This window comes from Ranitomeya variabilis, chromosome 3, assembly GCF_051348905.1.
Source record: "Ranitomeya variabilis isolate aRanVar5 chromosome 3, aRanVar5.hap1, whole genome shotgun sequence".
Classification (NCBI taxonomy): domain Eukaryota; kingdom Metazoa; phylum Chordata; class Amphibia; order Anura; family Dendrobatidae; genus Ranitomeya; species Ranitomeya variabilis.
Genome location: NC_135234.1, coordinates 376,016,303 through 376,037,179, shown reverse-complemented (window position 1 = coordinate 376,037,179; position 20,877 = coordinate 376,016,303). Strand labels below are relative to the sequence as shown.

The 20,877-nt window shown below is 47.8% G+C and overlaps 1 non-coding gene and 42 pseudogenes across 1 annotated transcript; all 43 read left to right on the top strand.

Moving 5' to 3' along the window:
- The first annotated feature begins 151 nt into the window (after positions 1-151).
- Positions 152-327, top strand: LOC143764079 (U2 spliceosomal RNA; annotated as a pseudogene).
- A 177-nt stretch (positions 328-504) lies between these two features.
- LOC143761005 (U2 spliceosomal RNA) lies at positions 505-680 on the top strand (annotated as a pseudogene).
- Positions 681-857: 177 nt separating this feature from the next.
- LOC143762124 (U2 spliceosomal RNA) lies at positions 858-1,033 on the top strand (annotated as a pseudogene).
- A 177-nt stretch (positions 1,034-1,210) lies between these two features.
- On the top strand, positions 1,211-1,386 carry LOC143761578 (U2 spliceosomal RNA; annotated as a pseudogene).
- Positions 1,387-1,563: 177 nt separating this feature from the next.
- Positions 1,564-1,740, top strand: LOC143762251 (U2 spliceosomal RNA; annotated as a pseudogene).
- Positions 1,741-1,916: 176 nt separating this feature from the next.
- LOC143762832 (U2 spliceosomal RNA) lies at positions 1,917-2,092 on the top strand (annotated as a pseudogene).
- A 177-nt stretch (positions 2,093-2,269) lies between these two features.
- LOC143762660 (U2 spliceosomal RNA) lies at positions 2,270-2,448 on the top strand (annotated as a pseudogene).
- A 174-nt stretch (positions 2,449-2,622) lies between these two features.
- On the top strand, positions 2,623-2,798 carry LOC143762975 (U2 spliceosomal RNA; annotated as a pseudogene).
- A 177-nt stretch (positions 2,799-2,975) lies between these two features.
- LOC143760154 (U2 spliceosomal RNA) lies at positions 2,976-3,153 on the top strand (annotated as a pseudogene).
- Positions 3,154-3,328: 175 nt separating this feature from the next.
- LOC143759509 (U2 spliceosomal RNA) lies at positions 3,329-3,506 on the top strand (annotated as a pseudogene).
- Positions 3,507-3,681: 175 nt separating this feature from the next.
- Positions 3,682-3,857, top strand: LOC143762541 (U2 spliceosomal RNA; annotated as a pseudogene).
- A 177-nt stretch (positions 3,858-4,034) lies between these two features.
- Positions 4,035-4,210, top strand: LOC143761004 (U2 spliceosomal RNA; annotated as a pseudogene).
- A 177-nt stretch (positions 4,211-4,387) lies between these two features.
- Positions 4,388-4,563, top strand: LOC143759703 (U2 spliceosomal RNA; annotated as a pseudogene).
- A 177-nt stretch (positions 4,564-4,740) lies between these two features.
- Positions 4,741-4,916, top strand: LOC143818806 (U2 spliceosomal RNA; annotated as a pseudogene).
- A 177-nt stretch (positions 4,917-5,093) lies between these two features.
- Positions 5,094-5,271, top strand: LOC143762288 (U2 spliceosomal RNA; annotated as a pseudogene).
- Positions 5,272-5,446: 175 nt separating this feature from the next.
- Positions 5,447-5,621, top strand: LOC143762976 (U2 spliceosomal RNA; annotated as a pseudogene).
- A 177-nt stretch (positions 5,622-5,798) lies between these two features.
- On the top strand, positions 5,799-5,974 carry LOC143763041 (U2 spliceosomal RNA; annotated as a pseudogene).
- A 177-nt stretch (positions 5,975-6,151) lies between these two features.
- LOC143762426 (U2 spliceosomal RNA) lies at positions 6,152-6,327 on the top strand (annotated as a pseudogene).
- A 177-nt stretch (positions 6,328-6,504) lies between these two features.
- Positions 6,505-6,680, top strand: LOC143762940 (U2 spliceosomal RNA; annotated as a pseudogene).
- Positions 6,681-6,857: 177 nt separating this feature from the next.
- On the top strand, positions 6,858-7,033 carry LOC143762874 (U2 spliceosomal RNA; annotated as a pseudogene).
- A 177-nt stretch (positions 7,034-7,210) lies between these two features.
- On the top strand, positions 7,211-7,386 carry LOC143762425 (U2 spliceosomal RNA; annotated as a pseudogene).
- A 177-nt stretch (positions 7,387-7,563) lies between these two features.
- LOC143761367 (U2 spliceosomal RNA) lies at positions 7,564-7,739 on the top strand (annotated as a pseudogene).
- A 177-nt stretch (positions 7,740-7,916) lies between these two features.
- LOC143763082 (U2 spliceosomal RNA) lies at positions 7,917-8,092 on the top strand (annotated as a pseudogene).
- Positions 8,093-8,269: 177 nt separating this feature from the next.
- Positions 8,270-8,445, top strand: LOC143763213 (U2 spliceosomal RNA; annotated as a pseudogene).
- Positions 8,446-8,622: 177 nt separating this feature from the next.
- On the top strand, positions 8,623-8,798 carry LOC143760451 (U2 spliceosomal RNA; annotated as a pseudogene).
- A 177-nt stretch (positions 8,799-8,975) lies between these two features.
- On the top strand, positions 8,976-9,151 carry LOC143761311 (U2 spliceosomal RNA; annotated as a pseudogene).
- A 177-nt stretch (positions 9,152-9,328) lies between these two features.
- LOC143761662 (U2 spliceosomal RNA) lies at positions 9,329-9,504 on the top strand (annotated as a pseudogene).
- A 177-nt stretch (positions 9,505-9,681) lies between these two features.
- Positions 9,682-9,858, top strand: LOC143763069 (U2 spliceosomal RNA; annotated as a pseudogene).
- A 176-nt stretch (positions 9,859-10,034) lies between these two features.
- LOC143760004 (U2 spliceosomal RNA) lies at positions 10,035-10,210 on the top strand (annotated as a pseudogene).
- A 177-nt stretch (positions 10,211-10,387) lies between these two features.
- LOC143761480 (U2 spliceosomal RNA) lies at positions 10,388-10,566 on the top strand (annotated as a pseudogene).
- Positions 10,567-10,740: 174 nt separating this feature from the next.
- Positions 10,741-10,916, top strand: LOC143760003 (U2 spliceosomal RNA; annotated as a pseudogene).
- Positions 10,917-11,093: 177 nt separating this feature from the next.
- On the top strand, positions 11,094-11,272 carry LOC143760251 (U2 spliceosomal RNA; annotated as a pseudogene).
- Positions 11,273-11,446: 174 nt separating this feature from the next.
- On the top strand, positions 11,447-11,622 carry LOC143759350 (U2 spliceosomal RNA; annotated as a pseudogene).
- Positions 11,623-11,799: 177 nt separating this feature from the next.
- Positions 11,800-11,987, top strand: LOC143759410 (U2 spliceosomal RNA). Its single transcript, XR_013212218.1, has one exon. It is a non-coding gene; the product is annotated as a U2 spliceosomal RNA (small nuclear RNA).
- Positions 11,988-12,152: 165 nt separating this feature from the next.
- On the top strand, positions 12,153-12,328 carry LOC143762123 (U2 spliceosomal RNA; annotated as a pseudogene).
- Positions 12,329-12,505: 177 nt separating this feature from the next.
- On the top strand, positions 12,506-12,681 carry LOC143762489 (U2 spliceosomal RNA; annotated as a pseudogene).
- A 5,887-nt stretch (positions 12,682-18,568) lies between these two features.
- LOC143761309 (U2 spliceosomal RNA) lies at positions 18,569-18,744 on the top strand (annotated as a pseudogene).
- A 177-nt stretch (positions 18,745-18,921) lies between these two features.
- LOC143762250 (U2 spliceosomal RNA) lies at positions 18,922-19,098 on the top strand (annotated as a pseudogene).
- Positions 19,099-19,274: 176 nt separating this feature from the next.
- LOC143759386 (U2 spliceosomal RNA) lies at positions 19,275-19,452 on the top strand (annotated as a pseudogene).
- Positions 19,453-19,627: 175 nt separating this feature from the next.
- Positions 19,628-19,803, top strand: LOC143760715 (U2 spliceosomal RNA; annotated as a pseudogene).
- A 177-nt stretch (positions 19,804-19,980) lies between these two features.
- On the top strand, positions 19,981-20,158 carry LOC143759444 (U2 spliceosomal RNA; annotated as a pseudogene).
- Positions 20,159-20,333: 175 nt separating this feature from the next.
- Positions 20,334-20,509, top strand: LOC143760405 (U2 spliceosomal RNA; annotated as a pseudogene).
- A 177-nt stretch (positions 20,510-20,686) lies between these two features.
- LOC143759251 (U2 spliceosomal RNA) lies at positions 20,687-20,862 on the top strand (annotated as a pseudogene).
- The last annotated feature ends 15 nt before the right edge of the window (positions 20,863-20,877 follow it).

Below are 20,877 nucleotides of genomic sequence, written 5' to 3'. Positions count from 1 at the left end.
GCTTGAACACACGCACACCGCAGAACTGTCATCTACAGAGCTTCCAGAGTTTCTGGAAAATGTCTTCCCTGCGGCAATCTTTTGCTATGTCTCCACAGTGGGTTTCGGTTGTAGGCCTTGGTGTGGCCCAAGTGGCAAACCATTTCTGATCATCGCTTCTCGGCCAAATGGCTCAAGATCAAGCGTAGTGTCTGTTCTTATCTGATACGTCCCCTATTTGGGGACCATATATTAAATGGATTTTTGGAATAGGGAGCTGGAAATGGAGCTTGCTTCGTCGCACGGAACCTTCACGTGCTGTCACAATGGGGATGGAGGGTGTGGTTATGCAGATTCAAAACGCGTTGTGCACAGCTTGAACACACGCACACCACAGAACTGTCATCGACAGAGCTTCCAGAGTTTCTGGAAAATGTCTTCCCTGCGGCAATCTTTTGCTATGTCTCCACAGTGGGTTTCGGTTGTAGGCCTTGGTGCGGCCCAAGTGGCAAACCATTTCTGATCATCGCTTCTCGGCCAAATGGCTCAAGATCAAGCGTAGTGTCTGTTCTTATCTGATACGTCCCCTATTTGGGGACCATATATTAAATGGATTTTTGGAATAGGGAGCTGGAAATGGAGCTTGCTTTGTCACACGGAACCTTCACGTGCTGTCACAATGGGGATGGAGGGTGTGGTTATGCAGATTCGAAACGCGTTGTGCACAGCTTGAACACACGCACACCGCAGAACTGTCATCTACAGAGCTTCCAGAGTTTCTGGAAAATGTCTTCCCTGCGGCAATCTTTTGCTATGTCTCCACAGTGGGTTTCGGTTGTAGGCCTTGGTGCGGCCCAAATGGCAAACCATTTCTGATCATCGCTTCTCGGCCAAATGGCTCAAGATCAAGCGTAGAGTCTGTTCTTATCTGATACGTCCCCTATTTGGGGACCATATATTAAATGGATTTTTGGAATAGGGAGCTGGCAATGGAGCTTGCTTTGTCGCACGGAACCTTCACGTGCTGTCACAATGGGGATGGAGGGTGTGGTTATGCAGATTCGAAACGCGTTGTATACAGCTTGAACACACGCACACCGCAGAACTGTCATCTACAGAGCTTCCAAAGTTTCTGGAAAATGTCTTCCCTGCGGCAATCTTTTGCTATGTCTCCACAGTGGGTTTCGGTTGTAGGCCTTGGTGCGGCCCAAGTGGCAAACCATTTCTGATCATCGCTTCTCGGCCAAATGGCTCAAGATCAAGCGTAGAGTCTGTTCTTATCTGATACGTCCCCTATTTGGGGACCATATATTAAATGGATTTTTGGAATAGGGAGCTGGAAATGGAGCTTGCTTTGTCGCACGGAACCTTCACGTGCTGTCACAATGGGGATGGAGGGTGTGGTTATGCAGATTCAAAACGCGTTGTGCACAGCTTGAACACACGCACACCGCAGAACTGTCATCTACAGAGCTTCCAGAGTTTCTGGAAAATGTCTTCCCTGCGGCAATCTTTTGCTATGTCTCCACAGTGGGTTTCGGTTGTAGGCCTTGGTGCGGCCCAAGTGGCAAACCATTTCTGATCATCGCTTCTCGGCCAAATGGCTCAAGATCAAGCGTAGTGTCTGTTCTTATCTGATACGTACCCTATTTGGGGACCATATATTAAATAGATTTTTGGAATAGGGAACTGGAAATGGAGCTTGCTTTGTCGCACGGAACCTTCACTTGCTGTCACAATGGGGATGGAGGGTGTGGTTATGCAGATTCAAAACGCGTTGTGCACAGCTTGAACACACGCACACCGCAGAACTGTCATCTACAGAACTTCCAGAGTTTCTGGAAAATGTCTTCCCTGCGGCAATCTTTTGCTATGTCTCCACAGTGGGTTTCGGTTGTAGGCCTTGGTGCGGCCCAAGTGGCACACCATTTCTGATCATCGCTTCTCGGCCAAATGGCTCAAGATCAAGCGTAGTGTCTGTTCTTATCTGATACGTCCCCTATTTCGGGACCATATATTAAATGGATTTTTGGAATAGGGAGCTGGAAATGGAGCTTGCTTTGTCGCACGGAACCTTCACGTGCTGTCACAATGGGGATGGAGGGTGTGGTTATGCAGATTCAAAACGCGTTGTGCACAGCTTGAACACACGCACACCGCAGAACTGTCATCTACAGAGCTTCCAGAGTTTCTGGAAAATGTCTTCCCTGCGGCAATCTTTTGCTATGTCTCCACAGTGGGTTTCAGTTGTAGGCCTTGGGGCGGCCCAAGTGGCAAACCATTTCTGATCATCGCTTCTCGGCCAAATGGCTCAAGATCAAGCGTAGTGTCTGTTCTTCTCGGATACGTCCCCTATTTGGGGACCATATATTAAATGGATTTTTGGAATAGGGAGCTGGAAATGGAGCTTGCTTTGTCACACGGAACCTTCACGTGCTGTCACAATGGGGATGGAGGGTGTGATTATGCAGATTCAAAACGCGTTGTGCACAGCTTGAACACACGCACACCGCAGAACTGTCATCGACAAAGCTTCCAGAGTTTCTGGAAAATGTCTTCCCTGCGGCAATCTTTTGCTATGTCTCCACAGTGGGTTTCGGTTGTAGGCCTTGGTGCGGCCCAAGTGGCAAACCATTTCTGATCATCGTTTCTCGGCCAAATGGCTCAAGATGAAGCGTAGTGTCTGTTCTTATCTGATACGTCCCCTATTTGGGGACCATATATTAAATAGATTTTTGGAATAGGGAGCTGGAAATGGAGCTTGCTTTGTCACACGGAACCTTCACGTGCTGTCACAATGGGGATGGAGGGTGTGGTTATGCAGATTCAAAATGCGTTGTGCACAGCTTGAACACACGCACACCGCAGAACTGTCATCTACAGAGCTTCCAGAGTTTCTGGAAAATGTCTTCCCTGCGGCAATCTTTTGCTATGTCTCCACAGTGGGTTTCGGTTGTAGGCCTTGGTGCGGCCCAAGTGGCAAACCATTTCTGATCATCGTTTCTCGGCCAAATGGCTCAAGATCAAGCGTAGTGTCTGTTCTTATCTGATACGTCCCCTATTTGGGGACCATATATTAAATAGATTTTTGGAATAGGGAGCTGGAAATGGAGCTTGCTTTGTCGCACGGAACCTTCACATGCTGTCACAATGGGGATGGAGGGTGTGGTTATGCAGATTCAAAATGCGTTGTGCACAGCTTGAACACACGCACACCGCAGAACTGTCATCGACAGAGCTTCCAGAGTTTCTGGAAAATGTCTTCCCTGCGGCAATCTTTTGCTATGTCTCCACAGTGGGTTACGGTTGTAGGCCTTGGTGAGGCCTAAGTGGCAAACCATTTCTGATCATCGCTTCTCGGCCAAATGGCTCAAGATCAAGCGTAGTGTCTGTTCTTATCTGATACGTCCCCTATTTGGGGACCATATATTAAATGGATTTTTGGAAAACGGAGCTGGAAATGGAGCTTGCTTCGTCGGACGGAACCTTCACATGCTGTCACAATGGGGATGGAGGGTGTGGTTATGCAGATTCAAAACGCGTTGTGCACAGCTTGAACACACGCACACCGCAGAACTGTCATCGACAGAGCTTCCAGAGTTTCTGGAAAATGTCTTCCCTGCGGCAATCTTTTGCTATGTCTCCACAGTGGGTTTCGGTTGTAGGCCTTGGTGCGGCCCAAGTGGCAAACCATTTCTGATCATCGCTTCTTGGCCAAATGGCTCAAGATCAAGCGTAGTGTCTGCTCTTATCTGATATGTCCCCTATTTGGGGACCATATATTAAATGGATTTTTGGAATAGGGAGCTGGAAATGGAGCTTGCTTTGTCACACGGAACCTTCACGTGCTGTCACAATGGGGATGGAGGGTGTGGTTATGCAGATTCAAAACGCGTTGTGCACAGCTTGAACACACGCACACCGCAGAACTATCATCGACAGAACCTCCAGAGTTTCTGGAAAATGTCTTCCCTGCGGCAATCTTTTGCTATGTCTCCACAGTGGGTTTCGGTTGTAGGCCTTGGTGCGGCCCAAGTGGCAAACCATTTCTGATCATCGCTTCTCGGCCAAATGGCTCAAGATCAAGCGTAGTGTCTGTTCTTATCTGATACGTCCCCTATTTGGGGACCATATATTAAATGGATTTTTGGAATAGGGAGCTGGAAATGGAGCTTGCTTTGTCACACGGAACCTTCACGTGCTGTCACAATGGGGATGGAGGGTGTGGTTATGCAGATTCAAAACGCGTTGTGCACAGCTTGAACACACGCACACTGCAGAACTGTCATCGACAGAGCTTCCAGAGTTTCTGGAAAATGTCTTCCCTGCGGCAATCTTTTGCTATGTCTCCACAGTGGGTTTCGGTTGTAGGCCTTGGTGCGGCCCAAGTGGCAAACCATTTCTGATCATCGCTTCTCGGCCAAATGGCTCAAGATCAAGCGTAGTGTCTGTTCTTATCTGATACGTCCCCTATTTGGGGACCATATATTAAATAGATTTTTGGAATAGGGAGCTGGAAATGGAGCTTGCTTTGTCGCACGGAACCTTCACGTGCTGTCACAATGGGGATGGAGGGTGTGGTTATGCAGATTCAAAACGCGTTGTGCACAGCTTGAACACACGCACACCGCAGAACTGTCATCGACAGAGCTTCCAGAGTTTCTGGAAAATGTCTTCCCTGCGGCAATCTTTTGCTATGTCTCCACAGTGGGTTTCGGTTTTAGGCCTTGGTGCGGCCCACGTGGCAAACCATTTCTGATCATCGCTTCTCGGCCAAATGGCTCAAGATCAAGCGTAGTGTCTGTTCTTATCTGATACGTCCCCTATTTGGGGACCATATATTAAATGGATTTTTGGAATACGGAGCTGGAAATGGAGCTTGCTTCGTCGCACGGAACCTTCACGTGCTGTCACAATGGGGATGGAGGGTGTGGTTATGCAGATTCAAAACGCGTTGTGCACAGCTTGAACACACGCACACCGCAGAACTGTCATCGACAGAGCTTCCAGAGTTTCTGGAAAATGTCTTCCCTGCGGCAATCTTTTGCTATGTCTCCACAGTGGGTTTCGGTTGTAGGCCTTGGTGCGGCCCAAGTGGCAAACCATTTCTGATCATCGCTTCTTGGCCAAATGGCTCAAGATCAAGCGTAGTGTCTGTTCTTATCTGATACGTCCCCTATTTGGGGACCATATATTAAATAGATTTTTGGAATAGGGAGCTGGAAATGGAGCTTGCTTTGTCGCACGGAACCTTCACGTGCTGTCACAATGGGGATGGAGGGTGTAATTATGCAGATTCAAAACGCGTTGTGCACAGCTTGAACACACGCACACCGCAGAACTGTCATCTACAGAACTTCCAGAGTTTCTGGAAAATGTCTTCCCTGCGGCAATCTTTTGCTATGTCTCCACAGTGGGTTTCGGTTTTAGGCCTTGGTGCGGCCCAAGTGGCAAACCATTTCTGATCATCGCTTCTCGGCCAAATGGCTCAAGATCAAGCGTAGTGTCTGTTCTTATCTGATACGTCCCCTATTTGGGACCATATATTAAATGGATTTTTGGAATAGGGAGCTGGAAATGGAGCTTGCTTTGTCACACGGAACCTTCACGTGCTGTCACAATGGGGATGGAGGGTGTGGTTATGCAGATTCAAAACGCGTTGTGCACAGCTTGAACACAAGCACACCGCAGAACTGTCATCGACAGAGCTTCCAGAGTTTCTGGAAAATGTCTTTCCTGCGGCAATCTTTTGCTATGTCTCCACAGTGGGTTTCGGTTGTAGGCCTTGGTGCGGCCCAAGTGGCAAACCATTTCTTATCATCGCTTCTCGGCCAAATGGCTCAAGATCAAGCGTTGTGTCTGTTCTTATCTGATACGTCCCCTATTTTGGGACCATATATTAAATGGATTTTTGGAATAGGGAGCTGGAAATGGAGCTTGCTTTGTCACACGGAACCTTCACGTGCTGTCACAATGGGGATGGAGGGTGTGGTTATGCAGATTCAAAACGCGTTGTGCACAGCTTGAACACACGCACACCGCAGAACTGTCATCTACAGAACTTCCAGAGTTTCTGGAAAATGTCTTCCCTGCGGCAATCTTTTGCTATGTCTCCACAGTTGGTTTCGGTTGTAGGCCTTGGTGCGGCCCAAGTGGCAAACCATTTCTGATCATCGCTTCTCGGCCAAATGGCTCAAGATCAAGCGTAGTGTCTGTTCTTATCTGATACGTCCCCTATTTGTGGACCATATATTAAATAGATTTTTGGAACAGGGAGCTGGAAATGGAGCTTGCTTTGTCGCACGGAACCTTCACGTGCTGTCACAATGGGGATGGAGGGTGTGGTTATGCAGATTCAAAACGCATTGTGCACAGCTTGAACACACGCACACCGCAGAACTGTCATCGACAGAGCTTCCAGAGTTTCTGGAAAATGTCTTCCCTGCGGCAATCTTTTGCTATGTCTCCACAGTGGGTTTCGGTTGTAGGCCTTGGTGCGGCCCAAGTGGCAAACCATTTCTGATCATCGCTTCTTGGCCAAATGTCTCAAGATCAAGCGTAGTGTCTGTTCTTATCTGATACGTCCCCTATTTGGGGACCATATATTAAATAGATTTTTGGAATAGGGAGCTGGAAATGGAGCTTGCTTTGTCGCACGGAACCTTCACGTGCTGTCACAATGGGGATGGAGGGTGTGGTTATGCAGATTCAAACCGCGTTGTGCACAGCTTGAACACATGCACACCGCAGAACTGTCATCTACAGAGCTTCCAGAGTTTCTGGAAAATGTCTTCCCTGCGGCAATCTTTTGCTATGTCTCCACAGTGGGTTTCGGTTGTAGGCCTTGGTGCGGCCCAAGTGGCAAACCATTTCTGTTCATCGCTTCTCGGCCAAATGGCTCAAGATCAAGCGTAGTGTCTGTTCTTATCTGATACGTCCCCTATTTTGGGACCATATATTAAATGGATTTTTGGAATAGGGAGCTGGAAATGGAGCTTGCTTTGTCACACGGAACCTTCACGTGCTGTCACAATGGGGATGGAGGGTGTGGTTATGCAGATTCAAAACGCGTTGTGCACAGCTTGAACACACGCACACCGCAGAACTGTCATCTACAGAACTTCCAGAGTTTCTGGAAAATGTCTTCCCTGCGGCAATCTTTTGCTATGTCTCCACAGTGGGTTTTGGTTGTAGGCCTTGGTGCAGCCCAAGTGGCAAACCATTTCTGATCATCGCTTCTCGGCCAAATGGCTCAAGATCAAGCGTAGTGTCTGTTCTTATCTGATACGTCCCCTATTTGTGGACCATATATTAAATAGATTTTTGGAACAGGGAGCTGGAAATGGAGCTTGCTTTGTCGCACGGAACCTTCACGTGCTGTCACAATGGGGATGGAGGGTGTGGTTATGCAGATTCAAAACGCATTGTGCACAGCTTGAACACACGCACACCGCAGAACTGTCATCTACAGAGCTTCCAGAGTTTCTGGAAAATGTCTTCCCTGCGGCAATCTTTTGCTATGTCTCCACAGTGGGTTTCGGTTGTAGGCCTTGGTGCGGCCCAAGTGGCAAACCATTTCTGTTCATTGCTTCTCGGCCAAATGGCTCAAGATCAAGCGTAGTGTCTGTTCTTATCTGATACGTCCCCTATTTGGGGACCATATATTAAATGGATTTTTGGAATAGGGAGCTGGAAATGGAGCTTGCTTTGTCACACGGAACCTTCACGTGCTGTCACAATGGGGATGGAGGGTGTGGTTATGCAGATTCGAAACGCATTGTGCACAGCTTGAACACACGCACACCGCAGAACTGTCATCTACAGAGCTTCCAGAGTTTCTGGAAAATGTCTTCCCTGCGGCAATCTTTTGCTATGTCTCCACAGTGGGTTTTGGTTGTAGGCCTTGGTGCGGCCCAAGTGGCAAACCATTTCTGATCATCGTTTCTCGGCCAAATAGCTCACGATCAAGCGTAGAGTCTGTTCTTATCTGATACGTCCCCTATTTGGGGACCATATATTAAATGGATTTTTGCAATACGGAGCTGGAAATGGAGCTTGCTTTTTCGCACGGAACCTTCACGTGCTGTCACAATGGGGATGGAGGGTGTGGTTATGCAGATTCGAAACGCGTTGTATACAGCTTGAACACACGCACACCGCAGAACTGTCATCTACAGAACTTCCAAAGTTTCTGGAAAATGTCTTCCCTGCGGCAATCTTTTGCTATGTCTCCACAGTGGGTTTCGGTTGTAGGCCTTGGTGCGGCCCAAGTGGCAAACCATTTCTGATCATCGCTTCCCGGACAAATGGCTCAAGATCAAGCGTAGAGTCTGTTCTTATCTGATAGGTCCCCTATTTGGGGACCATATATTTAATGGATTTTTGGAATAGGGAGCTGGAAATGGAGCTTGCTTTGTCGCACGGAACCTTCACGTGCTGTCACAATGGGGATGGAGGGTGTGGTTATGCAGATTCAAAACGCGTTGTGCACAGCTTGAACACACGCACACCGCAGAACTGTCATCTACAGAGCTTCCAGAGTTTCTGGAAAATGTCTTCCCTGCGGCAATCTTTTGCTAAGTCTCCACAGTGGGTTTCGGTTGTAGGCCTTGGTGCGGCCCAAATGGCAAACCATTTCTGATCATCGCTTCTCGGCCAAATGGCTCAAGATCAAGCGTAGTGTCTGTTCTTATCTGATACGTCCCCTATTTGGGGACCATATATTAAATAGATTTTTGGAATAGGGAGCTGGAAACGGAGCTTGCTTTGTCGCACGGAACCTTCACGTGCTGTCACAATGGGGATGGAGGGTGTGGTTATGCAGATTCAAAACGCGTTGTGCACAGCTTGAACACACGCACACCGCAGAACTGTCATCTACAGAGCTTCCAGAGTTTCTGGAAAATGTCTTCCCTGCGGCAATCTTTTGCTATGTCTCCACAGTGGGTTTCGGTTGTAGGCCTTGGTGCGGCCCAAGTGGCAAATCATTTCTGTTCATCGCTTCTCGGCCAAATGGCTCAAGATCAAGCGTAGTGTCTGTTCTTATCTGATACGTCCCCTATTTGGGGACCATATATTAAATAGATTTTTGGAATAGGGAGCTGGAAATGGAGCTTGCTTTGTCGCATGGAACCTTCACGTGCTGTCACAATGGGGATGGAGGGTGTGGTTATGCAGATTCAAAACGCGTTGTGCACAGCTTGAACACACGCACACCGCAGAACTGTCATCTACAGAGCTTCCAGAGTTTCTGGAAAATGTCTTCCCTGTGGCAATCTTTTGCTATGTCTCCACAGTGGGTTTCGGTTGTAGGCCTTTGTGCGGCCCAAGTGGCAAACCATTTCTGATCATCGCTTCTCGGCCAAATGGCTCAAGATCAAGCGTAGTGTCTGTTCTTATCTGATAGGTCCCCTATTTGGGGACCATATATTAAATAGATTTTTGGAATAGGGAGCTGGAAATGGAGCTTGCTTTGTCGCATGGAACCTTCACGTGCTGTCACAATGGGGATGGAGGGTGTGGTTATGCAGATTCAAAACGCGTTGTGCACAGCTTGAACACACGCACACCGCAGAACTGTCATCTACAGAGCTTCCAGAGTTTCTGGAAAATGTCTTCCCTGCGGCAATCTTTTGCTATGTCTCCACAGTGGGTTTCGGTTGTAGGCGTTGGTGCGGCCCAAGTGGCAAACCATTTCTGATCATCGCTTCTCGGACAAATGGCTCAAGATCAAGCGTAGTGTCTGTTCTTATCTGATACGTACCCTATTTGGGGACCATATATTAAATAGATTTTTGGAATAGGGAACTGGAAATGGAGCTTGCTTTGTCGCACGGAACCTTCACTTGCTGTCACAATGGGGATGGAGGGTGTGGTTATGCAGATTCAAAACGCGTTGTGCACAGCTTGAACACACGCACACCGCAGAACTGTCATCTACAGAGCTTCCAGAGTTTCTGGAAAATGTCTTCCCTGCGGCAATCTTTTGCTATGTCTCCACAGTGGGTTTCGGTTGTAGGCGTTGGTGCGGCCCAAGTGGCACACCATTTCTGATCATCGCTTCTCGGCCAAATGGCTCAAGATCAAGCGTAGTGTCTGTTCTTATCTGATACGTCCCCTATTTGGGGACCATATATTAAATGGATTTTTGGAATAGGGAGCTGGAAATGGAGCTTGCTTTGTCGCACGGAACCTTCACGTGCTGTCACAATGGGGATGGAGGGTGTGGTTATGCAGATTCAAAACGCGTTGTGCACAGCTTGAACACACGCACACCGCAGAACTGTCATCGACAGAGCTTCCAGAGTTTCTGGAAAATGTCTTCCCTGCGGCAATCTTTTGCTATGTCTCCACAGTGGGTTTCGGTTGTAGGCCTTGGGGCAGCCCAAGTGGCAAACCATTTCTGATCATCGCTTCTCGGCCAAATGGCTCAAGATCAAGCGTAGTGTCTGTTCTTATCTGATACGTCCCCTATTTGGGGACCATATATTAAATAGATTTTTGGAATAGGGAACTGGAAATGGAGCTTGCTTTGTCGCACGGAACCTTCACGTGCTGTCACAATGGGGATGGAGGGTGTGGTTATGCAGATTCAAAACGCGTTGTGCACAGCTTGAACACACGCACACCGCAGAACTGTCATCTACAGAGCTTCCAGAGTTTCTGGAAAATGTCTTCCCTGCGGCAATCTTTTGCTATGTCTCCACAGTGGGTTTCGGTTGTAGGCCTTGGTGCGGCCCAAGTGGCACACCATTTCTGATCATCGCTTCTCGGCCAAATGGCTCAAGATCAAGCGTAGTGTCTGTTCTTATCTGATACGTCCCCTATTTGGGGACCATATATTAAATGGATTTTTGGAATAGGGAGCTGGAAATGGAGCTTGCTTTGTCGCACGGAACCTTCACGTGCTGTCACAATGGGGATGGAGGGTGTGGTTATGCAGATTCAAAACGCGTTGTGCACAGCTTGAACACACGCACACCGCAGAACTGTCATCGACAGAGCTTCCAGAGTTTCTGGAAAAAGTCTTCCCTGCGGCAATCTTTTGCTATGTCTCCACAGTGGGTTTCGGTTGTAGGCCTTGGTGCGGCCCAAGTGGCAAACCATTTCTGATCATCGCTTCTCGGCCAAATGGCTCAAGATCAAGCGTAGTGTCTGTTCTTATCTGATACGTCCCCTATTTGGGGACCATATATTAAATGGATTTTTGGAATAGGGAGCTGGAAATGGAGCTTGCTTTGTCACACGGAACCTTCACGTGCTGTCACAATGGGGATGGAGGGTGTGATTATGCAGATTCAAAACGCGTTGTGCACAGCTTGAACACACGCACACCGCAGAATTGTCATCGACAAAGCTGCCAGAGTTTCTGGAAAATGTCTTCTCTGCGGCAATCTTTTGCTATGTCTCCACAGTGGGTTTCGGTTGTAGGCCTTGGTGCGGCCCAAGTGGCAAACCATTTCTGATCATCGCTTCTCGGCCAAATGGCTCAAGATCAAGCGTAGTGTCTGTTCTTATCTGATACGTCCCCTATTTGGGGACCATATATTAAATAGATTTTTGGAATAGGGAGCTGGAAATGGAGCTTGCTTTGTCGCACAGAACCTTCACGTGCTGTCACAATGGGGATGGAGGGTGTGGTTATGCAGATTCAAAACGCGTTGTGCACAGCTTGAACACACGCACACCGCAGAACTGTCATCTACAGAGCTTCCAGAGTTTCTGGAAAATGTCTTCCCTGCGGCAATCTTTTGCTATGTCTCCACAGTGGGTTACGGTTGTAGGCCTTGGTGAGGCCTAAGTGGCAAACCATTTCTGATCATCGCTTCTCGGCCAAATGGCTCAAGATCAAGCGTAGTGTCTGTTCTTATGTGATACGTCCCCTATTTGGGGACCATATATTAAATGGATTTTTGGAATAGGGAGCTGGAAATGGAGCTTGCTTCGTCGGACGGAACCTTCACATGCTGTCACAATTTGGATGGAGGGTGTGGTTATGCAGATTCAAAATGCGTTGTGCACAGCTTGAACACACGCACACCGCAGAACTGTCATCGACAGAGCTTCCAGAGTTTCTGGAAAATGTCTTCCCTGCGGCAATCTTTTGCTATGTCTCCACAGTGGGTTTCGGTTGTAGGCCTTGGTGCGGCCCAAGTGGCAAACCATTTCTGATCATCGCTTCTCGGCCAAATGGCTCAAGATCAAGCGTAGAGTCTGTTCTTATCTGATACGTCCCCTATTTGGGGACCATATATTAAATGGATTTTTGGAATAGGGAGCTGGCAATGGAGCTTGCTTTGTCGCACGGAACCTTCACGTGCTGTCACAATGGGGATGGAGGGTGTGGTTATGCAGATTCGAAACGCGTTGTATACAGCTTGAACACACGCACACCGCAGAACTGTCATCTACAGAGCTTCCAAAGTTTCTGGAAAATGTCTTCCCTGCGGCAATCTTTTGCTATGTCTCCACAGTGGGTTTTGGTTGTAGGCCTTGGTGCGGCCCAAGTGGCAAACCATTTCTGATCATCGCTTCTCGGCCAAATGGCTCAAGATCAAGCGTAGAGTCTGTTCTTATCTGATACGTCCCCTATTTGGGGACCATATATTAAATGGATTTTTGGAATAGGGAGCTGGAAATGGAGCTTGCTTTGTCGCATGGAACCTTCACGTGCTGTCACAATGGGGATGGAGGGTGTGGTTATGCAGATTCAAAACGCGTTGTGCACAGCTTGAACACACGCACACCGCAGAACTGTCATCTACAGAGCTTCCAGAGTTTCTGGAAAATGTCTTCCCTGCGGCAATCTTTTGCTATGTCTCCACAGTGGGTTTCGTGTTATGACCCCAATGGCGAGGGTCTCAGAGGAACGTGGAAGTCTGCAGAATACAAAAAACCAGCTCATAGGGCAGTGGTAACTGGGTTGACCATATATCTACTCCTAACGCCAACACTAGAAATAGCCGGGGATCATTCCTACGATGATTCTAGATGACACGCTCCAGCCGGAGAATCTAACTACCCCTAGTAGAGGAAAAACAAAGACCTTTCTTGCCTCCAGAGAAGGGAACCCCAAAGCTGGATAGAAGCCCCCCCACAAATAATAACGGTGAGGTAAGAGGAAATGACAAACACAGAAATGAACCAGGTTTAGCACAGAGAGGCCCGCTTACTGATAGCAGAATAAAGAAAGGTAACTTATATGGTCAACAAAAACCCTATCAAAATCCACACTGGAAATTCAAGAACCCCCGAACCGTCTAACGGTCCGGGGGGAGAACACCAGCCCCCTAGAGCTTCCAGCAAAGATCAGGATATAGATTTGGAACAAGCTGGACAAAAATACAAAACCAAAACAAAAAGCAAAAAGCAAAAAGGCAGACTTAGCTGATATAACTGGAACCAGGATCAGTAGACAAGAGCACAGCAGACTAGCTCTGATAACTACGTTGCCAGGCATTGAACTGAAGGTCCAGGGAGCTTAAATAGCAACACCCCTAACTAACGACCCAGGTGCGGATAAAAGGAATGACAGAAAAACCAGAGTCAAAAAACTAGTAACCACTAGAGGGAGCAAAAAGCGAATTCACAACAGTACCCCCCCCTTAGTGAGGGGTCACCGAACCCTCACCACGACCACCAGGGCGATCAGGATGAGCGGCATGAAAGGCACGAACTATATCGGCCGCATGAACATCAGAGGCGACCACCCAGGAATTATCCTCCTGACCATAGCCCTTCCACTTGACCAGGTACTGAAGCCTCCGCCTGGAGAGGCGAGAATCCAAGATCTTCTCCACCACGTACTCCAACTCGCCCTCAACCAACACCGGAGCAGGAGGCTCGGCAGAAGGAACTACAGGCACAATGTACCGCCGCAACAAGGACCTATGAAATACATTGTGAATAGCAAACGACACAGGAAGATCCAGACGAAAAGATACAGGATTAAGGATTTCCAATATCTTGTAAGGCCCAATAAAACGAGGTTTAAACTTGGGAGAGGAGACCTTCATAGGAACAAAGCGGGAAGAAAGCCACACCAAATCCCCAACGCGTAGTCGGGGACCCACACCGCGGCGGCGGTTGGCAAAGCGCTGAGCCCTCTCCTGTGACAACTTCAAGTTGTCCACCACATGATTCCAGATCCGCTGCAACCTATCCACCACAGAATCCACCCCAGGACAGTCAGAAGGCTCCACATGACCCGAAGAAAAGCGAGGATGGAAACCAGAGTTGCAGAAAAAAGGCGAAACCAAGGTGGCGGAACTAGCCCGATTATTAAGGGCAAACTCAGCCAACGGCAAGAATGTCACCCAATCGTCCTGATCAGCAGAGACAAAACACCTCAAATAAGCCTCCAAAGTCTGATTGGTTCGCTCCGTCTGTCCATTAGTCTGAGGATGGAAAGCAGACGAAAACGACAAATCAATGCCCATCCTACTACAAAAGGATCGCCAGAACCTGGAAACGAACTGGGATCCTCTGTCTGACACAATATTCTCAGGGATGCCGTGCAAACGAACCACGTTCTGGAAAAACACAGGAACCAGATCGGAAGAGGAAGGCAGCTTAGGCAAAGGAACCAAATGGACCATCTTGGAGAAGCGATCACATATCACCCAGATAACGGACATGCCCTGAGATAGCGGAAGATCAGAAATGAAATCCATGGAGATATGTGTCCAAGGTCTCTTCGGGACAGGCAAGGGCAAGAGCAAACCGCTGGCACGAGAACAGCAAGGCTTAGCTCGAGCACAAGTCCCACAGGACTGCACAAATGACCGCACATCCCTTGACAAAGAAGGCCACCAAAAGGACCTGGCCACCAGATCTCTGGTGCCAAAAATTCCCGGGTGACCTGCCAACACCGAGGAATGAACCTCGGAAATGACTCTGCTGGTCCACTTATCCGGGACAAACAGTCTGTCAGGTGGACAAGACTCAGGCCTATCCGCCTGAAATCTCTGCAACACACGTCGCAGATCCGGAGAAATAGCTGACAAGATAACTCCATCTTTAAGAATACCAACAGGATCAGCGACTTCAGGAGCATCAGGCACAAAGCTCCTAGAAAGAGCATCGGCCTTCACATTCTTTGAACCTGGTAAATACGAGACAACAAAATCAAAGCGGGAGAAAAACAATGACCAGCGGGCCTGTCTCGGATTAAGGCGTTTAGCAGACTCGAGATACATCAGATTTTTGTGATCAGTCAAGACCACCACACGATGCTTAGCACCCTCGAGCCAATGACGCCACTCCTCAAATGCCCATTTCATGGCCAACAACTCCCGATTGCCCACATCATAATTTCGCTCGGCAGGCGAAAACTTCCTAGAGAAAAAGGCACAAGGTTTCATAACAGAGCAACCAGGGCCTCTCTGCGACAAAACGGCCCCCGCTCCAATCTCTGAAGCATCCACCTCAACCTGAAAGGGAAGTGAGACATCGGGCTGGCACAAAACAGGCGCCGAAGTAAACCGGCGTTTCAACTCCTGGAAAGCCTCCACGGCAGCAGGAGCCCAGTTGGCTACATCGGAGCCCTTCTTGGTCATATCCGTCAAAGGTTTCACAATGCTAGAAAAATTAGCGATAAAACGACGGTAGAAGTTAGCGAAACCCAAGAATTTCTGAAGACTCTTAACAGACGAGGGCTGAGTCCAATCAAGAATAGCTCGGACCTTGACTGGGTCCATCTCCACAGCAGAAGGGGAAAAAATGAACCCCAAAAAGGGAACCTTCTGTACACCAAAGAGACACTTTGAGCCCTTGACAAACAAAGAATTTTCACGCAAAATTTTAAAGACCAACCTGACCTGCTCCACATGTGAATCCCAATTATCAGAAAAAACCAAAATATCATCCAGATAAACAATCAAAAATTTATCCAGATACTTCCGGAAGATGTCATGCATAAAGGACTGAAAAACTGAAGGCGCATTGGAGAGCCCAAAAGGCATCACCAAGTACTCAAAATGACCTTCGGGCGTATTGAATGCGGTTTTCCATTCATCACCTTGCTTAATGCGCACAAGGTTGTACGCACCACGAAGGTCTATCTTGGTGAACCACTTGGCACCCTTAATCCGGGCAAACAAGTCAGACAACAGCGGTAAAGGATACTGAAATTTGACAGTGATCTTATTTAAAAGCCGATAATCAATACAAGGCCTCAAAGATCCGTCCTTTTTTGCCACAAAAAAGAATCCCGCACCAAGAGGGGAAGAAGACGGACGAATATGTCCTTTCTCCAGAGACTCCTTGATATATGAACGCATAGCGGTATGTTCGGGTACCGACAGATTAAACAGTCTTCCCTTAGGAAATTTACTGCCAGGGATCAAATCTATAGCACAGTCACAGTCCCTATGAGGAGGCAGTGCACTGGACTCAGACTCACTGAAGACATCCTGATAATCAGACAAATACTCAGGAACTTCCGAAGGCGTAGAAGAAGCAATAGACACAGGCAGGGAATCCCCATGAATACCACGACAGCCCCAACTTGAGACTGACATAGCCTTCCAGTCCAGGACTGGATTATGGGTCTGTAACCATGGCAGCCCTAAAACAACCAAATCATGCATTTTATGTAAAACCAGGAAACGTATCACCTCGCGGTGTTCAGGAGTCATGCACATGGTAACTTGTGTCCAATACTGCGGTTTATTTGCTGCCAATGGCGTAGCATCAATACCCCTGAGAGGAATAGGATTTTCCAATGGTTCAAGAGTAAAACCACAGCGCTTAGCAAATGACAGATCCATAAGACTCAGGGCAGCACCTGAATCTACAAACGCCATGACAGGATAAGACGACAGTGAGCAAATCAAAGTTACAGACAGAATAAATTTAGGTTGCAAATTACCAACGGTGACAGGACTAACAACCTTAGCTATACGTTTAGAGCATGCTGAGATAACATGTGTAGAATCACCACAGTAGTAGCACAAGCCATTCCGGCGTCTATGAATTTTCCGCTCATTTCTAGTCAGGATTCTATCACATTGCATTAAATCAGGTGTCTGTTCAGACAACACCATGAGGGAATTTGCGGTTTTGCGCTCCCGCAACCGCCGGTCAATTTGAATAGCCAGTGCCATAGTATCATTCAGACCTGTGGGAATGGGAAAACCCACCATAACATTCTTAATGGCTTCAGAAAGGCCATTTCTAAAATTAGCGGCCAGTGCACACTCGTTCCAATGTGTCAGCACGGACCATTTCCGAAATTTTTGGCAATACACTTCAGCCTCGTCCTGTCCCTGAGACATAGCCAGCAAGGCCTTTTCTGCCTGAATCTCAAGATTGGGTTCCTCATAAAGCAAACCGAGCGCCAGAAAAAACGCATCAATATCAGCCAATGCCGGATCTCCTGGCGCCAGCGAAAACGCCCAATCCTGAGGGTCGCCCCGTAAGAACGAAATAACAATTTTTACTTGCTGAGCAGCGTCTCCAGATGAACAGGGTCTCAGGGACAAACACAATTTACAATTATTCACGAAATTCCTAAACTTAAACCTGTCTCCGGAAAACAGTTCAGGAATCGGTATTTTAGGTTCTGACCTAGGATTTCTGATAACATAGTCTTGTATGCCCTGCACACGAGTAGCCAGCTGGTCCACACTTGTAATCAAGGTCTGGACATTCATGTCTGCAGCAAGCATAGCCACTCTGAGGTAAAGGGGAAGAAGGAAAAAAAAAAACAAAACTCAGAATCTTCTTTCTTATAATCCCTCTTCTGCAATGCATTAAACATTTAATACTGGCCTGGCAAACTGTTATGACCCCAATGGCGAGGGTCTCAGAGGAACGTGGAAGTCTGCAGAATACAAAAAACCAGCTCATAGGGCAGTGGTAACTGGGTTGACCATATATCTACTCCTAACGCCAACACTAGAAGTAGCCGGGGATCATTCCTACGATGATTCTAGATGACACGCTCCAGCCGGAGAATCTAACTACCCCTAGTAGAGGAAAAACAAAGACCTTTCTTGCCTCCAGAGAAGGGAACCCCAAAGCTGGATAGAAGCCCCCCCACAAATAATAACGGTGAGGTAAGAGGAAATGACAAACACAGAAATGAACCAGGTTTAGCACAGAGAGGCCCGCTTACTGATAGCAGAATAAAGAAAGGTAACTTATATGGTCAACAAAAACCCTATCAAAATCCACACTGGAAATTCAAGAACCCCCGAACCGTCTAACGGTCCGGGGGGAGAACACCAGCCCCCTAGAGCTTCCAGCAAAGATCAGGATATAGATTTGGAACAAGCTGGACAAAAATACAAAACCAAAACAAAAAGCAAAAAGCAAAAAGGCAGACTTAGCTGATATAACTGGAACCAGGATCAGTAGACAAGAGCACAGCAGACTAGCTCTGATAACTACGTTGCCAGGCATTGAACTGAAGGTCCAGGGAGCTTAAATAGCAACACCCCTAACTAACGACCCAGGTGCGGATAAAAGGAATGACAGAAAAACCAGAGTCAAAAAACTAGTAACCACTAGAGGGAGCAAAAAGCGAATTCACAACAGTTTCGGTTGTAGGCCTTGGTGCGGCCCAAGTGGCAAACCATTTCTGATCATCGCTTCTCGGCCAAATGGCTCAAGATCAAGCGTAGTGTCTGTTCTTATCTGATACGTCCCCTATTTGGGGACCATATATTAAATAGATTTTTGGAATAGGGAGCTGGAAATGGAGCTTGCTTTGTCGCATGGAACCTTCACGTGCTGTCACAATGGGGATGGAGGGTGTGGTTATGCAGATTCAAAATGCGTTGTGCACAGCTTGAACACACGCACACCGCAGAACTGTCATCTACAGAGCTTCCAGAGTTTCTGGAAAATGTCTTCCCTGCGGCAATCTTTTGCTATGTCTCCACAGTGGGTTTCGGTTGTAGGCCTTGGTGCGGCCCAAGTGGCAAACCATTTCTGATCATCGCTTCTCGGCCAAATGGCTCAAGATCAAGCGTAGTGTCTGTTCTTATCTGATACGTACCCTATTTGGGGACCATATATTAAATAGATTTTTGGAATAGGGAACTGGAAATGGAGCTTGCTTTGTCGCACGGAACCTTCACTTGCTGTCACAATGGGGATGGAGGGTGTGGTTATGCAGATTCAAAACGCGTTGTGCACAGCTTGAACACACGCACACCGCAGAACTGTCATCTACAGAACTTCCAGAGTTTCTGGAAAATGTCTTCCCTGCGGCAATCTTTTGCTATGTCTCAACAGTGGGTTTCGGTTGTAGGCCTTGGTGCGGCCCAAATGGCACACCATTTCTGATCATCGCTTCTCGGCCAAATGGCTCAAGATCAAGCGTAGTGTCTGTTCTTATCTGATACGTCCCCTATTTGGGGACCATATATTAAATGGATTTTTGGAATAGGGAGCTGGAAATGGAGCTTGCTTTGTCGCACGGAACCTTCACGTGCTGTCACAATGGGGATGGAGGGTGTGATTATGCAGATTCAAAACGCGTTGTGCACAGCTTGAACACACGCACACCGCAGAACTGTCATCGACAAAGCTTCCAGAGTTTCTGGAAAATGTCTTCCCTGCGGCAATCTTTTGCTATGTCTCCACAGTGGGTTTCGGTTGTAGGCCTTGGTGCGGCCCAAGTGGCAAACCATTTCTGATCATCGTTTCTCGGCCAAATGGCTCAAGATCAAGCGTAGTGTCTGTTCTTATCTGATACGTCCCCTATTTGGGGACCATATATTAAATAGATTTTTGGAATAGGGAGCTGGAAATGGAGCTTGCTTTGTCGCACGGAACCTTCACGTGCTGTCACAATGGGGATGGAGGGTGTGGTTATGCAGATTCAAAATGCGTTGTCCACAGCTTGAACACACGCACACCGCAGAACTGTCATCTACAGAGCTTCCAGGGTTTCTGGAAAATGTCTTCCCTGCGGCAATCTTTTGCTATGTCTCCACAGTGGGTTACGGTTGTAGGCCTTGGTGAGGCCTAAGTGGCAAACCATTTCTGATCATCGCTTCTCGGCCAAATGGCTCAAGATCAAGCGTAGTGTCTGTTCTTATCTGATACGTCCCCTATTTGGGGACCATATATTAAATGGATTTTTGGAATACGGAGCTGGAAATGGAGCTTGCTTCGTCGGACGGAACCTTCACATGCTGTCACAATGGGGATGGAGGGTGTGGTTATGCAGATTCAAAACGCGTTGTGCACAGCTTGAACACACGCACACCGCAGAACTGTCATCGACAGAGCTTCCAGAGTTTCTGGAAAATGTCTTCCCTGCGGCAATCTTTTGCTATGTCTCCACAGTGGGTTTCGGTTGTAGGCCTTGGTGCGGCCCAAGTGGCAAACCATTTCTGATCATCGCTTCTCGGCCAAATGGCTCAAGATCAAGCGTAGTGTCTGTTCTTATCTGATACGTCCCCTATTTGGGGACCATATATTAAATAGATTTTTGGAATAGGGAGTTGGAAATGGAGCTTGCTTTGTCGCACGGAACCTTCACGTGCTGTCACAATGGGGATGGAGGGTGTGGTTATGCAGATTCAAAACGCGTTGTATACAGCTTGAACACACGCACACCGCAGAACTATCATCTACAGAACTTCCAGAGTTTCTGGAAAATGTCTTCCCTGCGGCAATCTTTTGCTATGTCTCCACAGTGGGTTTCGGTTGTAGGCCTTGGTGCGGCCCAAGTGGCAAACCATTTCTGATCATCGCTTCTTGGCCAAATGGCTCAAGATCAAGCGTAGTGTCTGTTCTTATCTGATACGTCCCCTATTTGGGGACCATATATTAAATAGATTTTTGGAATAGGGAGCTGGAAATGGAGCTTGCTTTGTCGCACGGAACCTTCATGTGCTGTCACAATGGGGATGGAGGGTGTGGTTATGCAGATTCAAAACG